The 6,947-nt window shown below is 51.5% G+C and overlaps 2 pseudogenes; one reads left to right on the top strand and one right to left on the bottom strand.

The window, feature by feature from the left end:
• Nucleotides 1-275: 275 nt before the first annotated feature.
• LOC143662413 (transcription factor SPT20 homolog pseudogene) lies at nt 276-2,094 on the top strand (annotated as a pseudogene).
• Nucleotides 2,095-2,181: 87 nt separating this feature from the next.
• Nucleotides 2,182-2,428, bottom strand: LOC143662414 (small ribosomal subunit protein eS27 pseudogene; annotated as a pseudogene).
• Nucleotides 2,429-6,947: the final 4,519 nt, after the last annotated feature.

Below are 6,947 nucleotides of genomic sequence, written 5' to 3' on the forward strand. Positions count from 1 at the left end.
GGGCGGGTGTGTAGCTGCCTATGCAGAGCCAAGCCTGGCACGTTGCATGCAGCTGGGCTCAGCAGCACCGTCGTAAGCCCCGTGCAGTGGTGGCCTGCGCGTACAATAAGGCTGATATTAAAGGCGTGGTTTTCACCAGACTTCACCCCAAATAGAAACTCTGTACCAATTAAGCATTAACTCTGCAGTCCCTATCCCCTGCCCTGGGCCTAGTCACCTGTACTCTAGTTTCAACAGTCAGACATCTTCTCTTCCTTGTGGACCTGTTTTCTACAATGAAAGCTTCCGAACTAGCTTTGGATCGTACAAAGGAAGTCACTGAAGGTGCCTGACAGAGTCCTCCAAAAGGAACTGCTTATCTAAGTGGAAAAAATCTGCATGTCAAAAACTTTATGACATATATTGAAGAAGGTGAAAAAGAGCCTGAAGTTAAATTAAGAAGAAATGTGAAATTGTTAGAAAAGCTTGTCATGCAAAAGACATGTCATGTTTAGTGGCCAACCTGTACCCAGGAAATGAGAGAGATTCTCTGATGGTCCAGGGGAAAATAAATGGCTCAGATTCTGAGACCATTTGCCTTATAGAAAATAGGAATTGCTTGAATATGTGGATGCAGGAAGAATAACCTCCTATTTTGGTTGCTCTCCTAGAATAATCCCAGGTTAATCCTTTTCATTGTGGACATGTCATAAGAAAAGGGTGGCTAGTGGCCAACTAATAATAGGAAATCTCCTGGTTACCAAAGTAAACGTATTCACTTACGTCCAACAATGCAGATTTTAACCTGGGACGCACATCCAATAACAAATACTAACCATAAACGGACCCTGGAAGATGGACTTTTGCTTGGGAGCCTGCTGATTTTAGCTGCAACTGAACCACCACCTTGACCCTTCTGTAGCCAGAACCTGCGCTGCCGACAGTCTGCTCCACAAAGAAAAGATGAACCGGTGTTTCAAGAAATAGTCTAGTTCCTCTCTAAAGCCACCACAGGACCTACCTCATCACCCACCTCCTCCTCAGCAAAGGTTACTTGATACAAAAAAAAAGAAAATGAATGCAGGTCAGAATTATGCCTTCAAAATTTCTAAAGCAGGAATTTGCATAGCTATGCGGAAATGGAGCCCCTGTAACCTGGTCGTACTCTCTGAACTGGATGTAGAGAAATACATTAAAGTGGAAAAGTCTATCAAATCTGATGTCTCCCATCCGCCAGTCTGGCAGCCCGTGATGGGGAAGATGATCACGTATTTGAACATGAAACTGGTCACTGGGAGCAGAAAGCAAAGCTGACCCCATGAGTAGTCACTCGGTGTCCACTCCACACTGCTGTGTGGAGAAGGTGAAGAAGGTGATCGCCAGGTGTCCGCATCCCACTTCTCCAGAGACCGTGGACCAAGGACTGATGCTGAGAGGGGCATCCATCAATGCAGGGATTGCTCCAGAATGAAGCCAAACCTGCCGTCCCGACGCCGCACAGCTCCAGCGGCTCAGCGCGTCTGCATCACCTTTCTCCAGGAGAAACAGGCCAGCCTGAGAATGATCCGTTCAGTCTTCAGTATTGGAAAAGGGAGCGAAACATCAACTGCCACCCATCAAACTTCCCTCAAGCTCGGGAAATAGTTCCTCAGGTAACTATTTTATTGCACAGCAGGCAAGCAGCTTTCTTAAATCTCAACTCCTCCGCCTTCTAAGCCACCCAGACTTTCTCAGGAGTCATTTGTGGATCCCAGTGAAGTCAGCATTCTTTCTCCAGCTGCCTCCCTGCCTGTCACCTGCCACCTGCCAGCTCCTTACAAAGAACCACGGCCACGGAGGTCTTGGCAAACTCTGCTGGACTTAGCTTCCTCAGTTTCGTGGGCTCGGTTTGTGGAGCCCAGGCTCTGATAAGTGGTTCAAACCCCATGCTGGACGGTACCCTTGGTGCCAGGACTCCTGCAGGAATATATCCAAGTGGACTTCTCGCCTCCAGAGGTCCGTTACAAAGTGCAGTGCCGGGGCAATAGAGGTGACTTCTCAAGCAGGTGTTCCAATTGCTTTTAAAAAATACTTTCAAGTCTCAGGCCCTTAAATCTACTGCAGCTTCCAGGTGTTGTTTGTTTGTTTGTTTGTTTGTTTGTTTGTTTTGGTATCCAAATTGTTTATCGGGATGGTGTCCCACTCATCTTGCTTCAGGTACCTTCAGGGCTGCTTCCCTCTAAAGGGACATCCTTCTGGAAGCCTTGCTTTTCCTCCAGTATCTGGCAGAGAACCATGGAGCAGCCAACAACCCAAACCACTGTCTGTGCACGGCCAGACCATGGTGACTTTATAGCCTCCTGGGCATTTCACATCCGTGGAGTAGGAACTGGGGCTCTGCACCAGCACTTCCTCCTGTGTTTCCTCTTCTCTTCTGAGAGGGATGATGGAGGGCCTTTGCTAGAGGCATGTTCTCGTGGGGAGGTCCTCACCTCCGGAAAGGCCAGGCTGTTTATTGTTAACTCTCTGCAGCAGCCTCTCTCAGTTTACTCTGCAACCAGCTCAGCGATCCACAACTTCTAGTCTTCATCATCCAGGGACAGGGTTCGGAACAGGGTTCACCCAGAACAGAACAGGCCTTCTCCGCCCAGCAGGCTGCTGGCACTAAGCTCACTGAGGAGGAAGTTTTAGGCGGTCTCAGGCAGTTGGGTGGTCTGTTTGGCTCTGCCCAAAACAGACCCGAGCAAAACCATGCTCAGCAGACTCCAGCACCCCCCTGCCCTTCCGCAGCAGCAGCATATACAACAGTTGTGATTCTTGTAGCATCGAATAACTATGTCAGCAGCAGCACAAACAGCTCAACTCCATTGCCATTGGCATGCAGGCAGCCAGTCAGAAAGTAAAATGAAGAGAGGCATACCAACCACTCCAAAATTCTGATTTTTTGCATTATTTTTGTATCTTCCTCTCTTTTAAAACCACAGGAGAATTGAATCAAAGGTATTTTGAGTGTTTGTTTTTGTTTTTCTTCAATGTTTTAGTATTTTGCACTGCTAGATGTACAAACTTTATACAGAAGCACAACCCTGTGTTTTTGTAGGGTTTTTTTGTATGCTGTATGGCAGGGGTCACATTTCATTCTTTTTCCATGTGAGTATCCTGTTATTGCAGCACCATTTGTTGAATTTTTGTTTGCTTGTTTTTAGGAAGTGCATGGTCTGGGACGTGAACCTGGGTCTCCCACATGGCAAGCGAGAATTCTACCACTGAACTACCCTTGCACCCCCACAACCCTATGAGTTTAAATAAACCAGGGAAATGATTTAATGAAAAAACATTAATTGCCCATAGACGTGAGGGTTAATTTCTGAACTCTCAATTCAATTCCATTGGTCAATATGACTGTCATTGTGCCAGTGCCATGCTGTTTTGATTACTGTGGCTTTGTAATAGGTTTTCACATTGGCAAGTGTGACTCTTCCAACTTCATTCTTCTTTCTTCAGATAGTTTTGGCTATTCAGGGCCCCTTACCCTTCCATATAAGTTTGATGATCAAACTTATCATCAAGCTTTCTTTTTCATTTTTCAAAGAAAGCTGTTGGAATTTTTATTGAAATTGCATTGACTTTGTAGCTCACTTTGGGTAGAATTGACATTTTAATATTTTGTCTTCCAATCCATGAACACAAATGTCCTTCATTTATTTAGGTCTTCTTTCCTTTCTTTTAGCAACATTTTGTAGTTTTCCATGTATAGGTCCTTCACATCCTTGATTACATTTATTTCTAGATATTTGATGTTTTTAGTTGCTGTTATAACTAGAATTTTTTTCTTGATTTCCACTTCAGATTGTTCACCACTAGTGTATAGAAACACTGCTGATTTTTGCGTGTTGATCTTGTACCTTGCCACTTTGCCTCAAGCCCCCTTTGCACCACTTCTCTTACCAGAACTGTCCCTTCTTCTGAGGCTCAGCTCAGTGTCTGGAGAACTTGGTGCTCAGAGCTGCCTGTGGAGAGAGCAAATGAATGGACTTGGTGGGAGGGGTCTGGTTCCCAGCCGCAGAAAGTCCTAGAGGAGTGGCAGGGCCAGAGCGAAGAGACATGCCCGTGGACACATTCAGGAGAACAGCATGCGCGGGACACATGCATTTTGGGGTTCCTGTGTGCCAGGAGATGAGTATCAAGCTGAGGCAGCATTCCTGGAGAATAGCCTCATTCAAGAGGCGACTGACAGAGGAACCCCATGGAGGGAACTAGGGCCCACGTGGTGAGGGAAGCGCCAGAACCAGGAGGGAGGGCAGTGCTGGTGAAGCCGAGGGGCAGAGCATTTTCAAGAAGGCCCAAATGATGGCCAGGAGGTGAAGTACGGTCAGGCAGAAATGAGCCCATTGGATTTGGTGACCCAAATATACGCATATCCTAGGTGAGAGGAATTTCTGTGAAGACGGGGTGGGGGGATGGGCGAGGCAAATGGCAGCTATTCCATTTATCTATTACCACATAACTAATAAGCCCAAAACTTAATGGTTCAAAACAACCATTTTAAGGTAGAATGTGGATGGATTCTGTTGATCAGATGTTTGGCCAAGTGTAGAGGGTGTGGCTTATCTTTGCCACATGACATCTGGGGCCTCAGCTGGCAAAACTGAAAACCTGGAGGTGACTCAATAGCCAGGGCCCAGAGTGCTCTGGCCTTGTCTTCGCTGACAGGCCTGGTGGTGACACTGGCTGCCAGCTGGGGCCCTGGCTGAGCTGTCACTAGGGCGCCCGCACGTGGCTCTGGGTCCTCCCGGCGTGACGGCCTGGGATCATATACCCTTTCCCTGGTGGCTCACGGTTCCCACAGCAAGAGTCCCAGCAGACAAGGCAGAAGCCATAGCACCTGTGCGGACCTGGCTCGGAACCCATGCAGAATCACTTCCTCCTCATTCTGTTGTTGGTCAAGCCCTCCTGGATTCAAGAAGAGAGACGCAGACCCCACCTCTCCACGGAAGTGTCAGGGTTACATTGTGGAAGACGGAATGGGAAACACTGTTGCCACCATATTGGAAAATACAATCCTGCTCAGCAATGAGCCAAGCAGGGAGAGGAGGGGTGGATGCAGGGGCAATGACTGAAGCCTTTAGAGCATCGCCTGATACGTGCATGTGTGTTGTCTGAGTCTTTGTCAATTTTAGTCTTACCAGGATGGAGGATTTTAAGATGAGAGAGACATGGGCATGTTTGGGGGCCTAGGGGAGGGACCACGGGAAGGAAGACACTGCAGCCCCTGGGGACGGCTTGCAGGAAGCTCGTCAGGGGCTCAGGGAAGCCTTCACACCTAGGGGCGCTTTCCCCCTGCGCCCCGAGGTCCAGTGGGGTAGGCGGAGGTTGGGGGCTGTGAGTGAGGGCTGGCCAGCAGGAAGGCGAGGGCCGGGGCCAGGCCGGGGCCACGGGAAGGGGAGCGGCCCCAGGCCTGGCCCCCGGGGACCCGCTTAGCCACGGGATGGTCATTTTGTCTTTTGGAAACATAGAGTAGGCCCAGAAACGAGGCTTCACTAGAAAGGCGATTCGGTACTTCCCTCTTAAGCCCCGCTTCACCAAATTAGCCCAGGCCCAGGCCCTGTCACCCTCTGCGTTGCTGCCGCCATCTTGAAGCAGGGCAGAGGAAATGCGGAGACGACAGGACGTTGACGTAGAATCGCTCTCAATATGCTGGGTGAGCAAAGTATGCGTGTGTGCGCGCGCGCGTGTGCGTGCACGTGTGTGATATTCGTGCACGGCGCAGCTCCAGCCATCACGCCCATCTGTCATGTCCGTGCCGGGGCGCCCTCTGCAGTCCAGCAGTGCGCAGCCCATGCGGCCCGACACTGGGGCCCAGCCCCGCACCCCCGGCCTCGGGAGCCCTGGCCGCCTGGAGCTGCTCCCGGGTCTCACCACCCTGCAGCCCGGGGCACAGCAGGCAGCTGTTCGCAGCTGCCAATTTCGAGGCACCCAAACTAGCAAAGCTCTCCTCCGGGCCCTCGATGGTTTCCTGTCTTGGCCCCCTAGTGAGGCTGTTTCCTCAGCCACCAAGGGAGGCAGCGCCCCCTAGGCCTGGTGTGGACCTGCAGTGGGCACAGTGAGACGTGGGGTGCAGGGCGGGGTGACATTGGTGCCGAGGCAGGGCGCTTCGCCAGGGCCTTGCCCCTCCCGCCTGAGGGTGGGCGTGGAATTCTCCACAGGTGGGCAGGGCCGCTGTGGGCGCCCGAGGGACGAGGCCGTCGGTTGTGTCCACCACCTCGGTCCTGCCATTCACTGGGCAGGGGAGGGGTGTGCCCACCCTGGGGTGGGGCCCATGCTCATTTCCCCTCAAGCTGATTTGCCTTGACCTGGAGGTTTGACCCTCCTAGAGCAGGTGGGAGCTTCCTTGTGGCTGACCTCTTTCTTGGGTGTCAATTCTCTCTCCACCTCTTGTCCCCTCCACTTGGACTGTGCCCCTTGGTAGACGAGGAGGGGTGTGGTGGCTTCTTCCTGGGAGGATGGGGAGGAAATGAGAGGAGGCGCTTCTGACGAGGGCAGCAGTGTGCTCCATGGGGCAGAGGTGGGAAAAGACAAGGTCTGCCCATGATGGAAAGTGGGATTTCGTGGGTGTGGGGCAAGCCTGCATCCCATGGGAAGGGGTGGGTCAGCAGCTCTGGCTCTAGTGGAGTGGTGGGTGCCAGCCTTCCAGGGTTTCAGGACTGGGGCTCAGCTTGGTGAAGGTCACAGGATAACCAGATGGGTACACAGGAGGGGCCGCTGGAAGGCACTGGCAGCTGTGCCCTGGCGGTGGACAAAGGCCCAAATGAGAATCGAGAGGAAAAGTGGGTCCGGAACCACCACGGGCAGGTACTCTGCATCAGATGCCTGTCTGGTCGTCCCACCAACTCTGAAACAGATGGGTCAGCCACAGTTCACAGAGGGGAAACAGCCACAGTTCACAGAGGGGAAACCGAAGCTTCAAGTGGGGCTCAGATCACACGGAG

The sequence above is a fragment of the Tamandua tetradactyla genome, chromosome 18, assembly GCF_023851605.1.
Source record: "Tamandua tetradactyla isolate mTamTet1 chromosome 18, mTamTet1.pri, whole genome shotgun sequence".
Taxonomy (NCBI): Eukaryota; Metazoa; Chordata; class Mammalia; order Pilosa; family Myrmecophagidae; genus Tamandua; species Tamandua tetradactyla.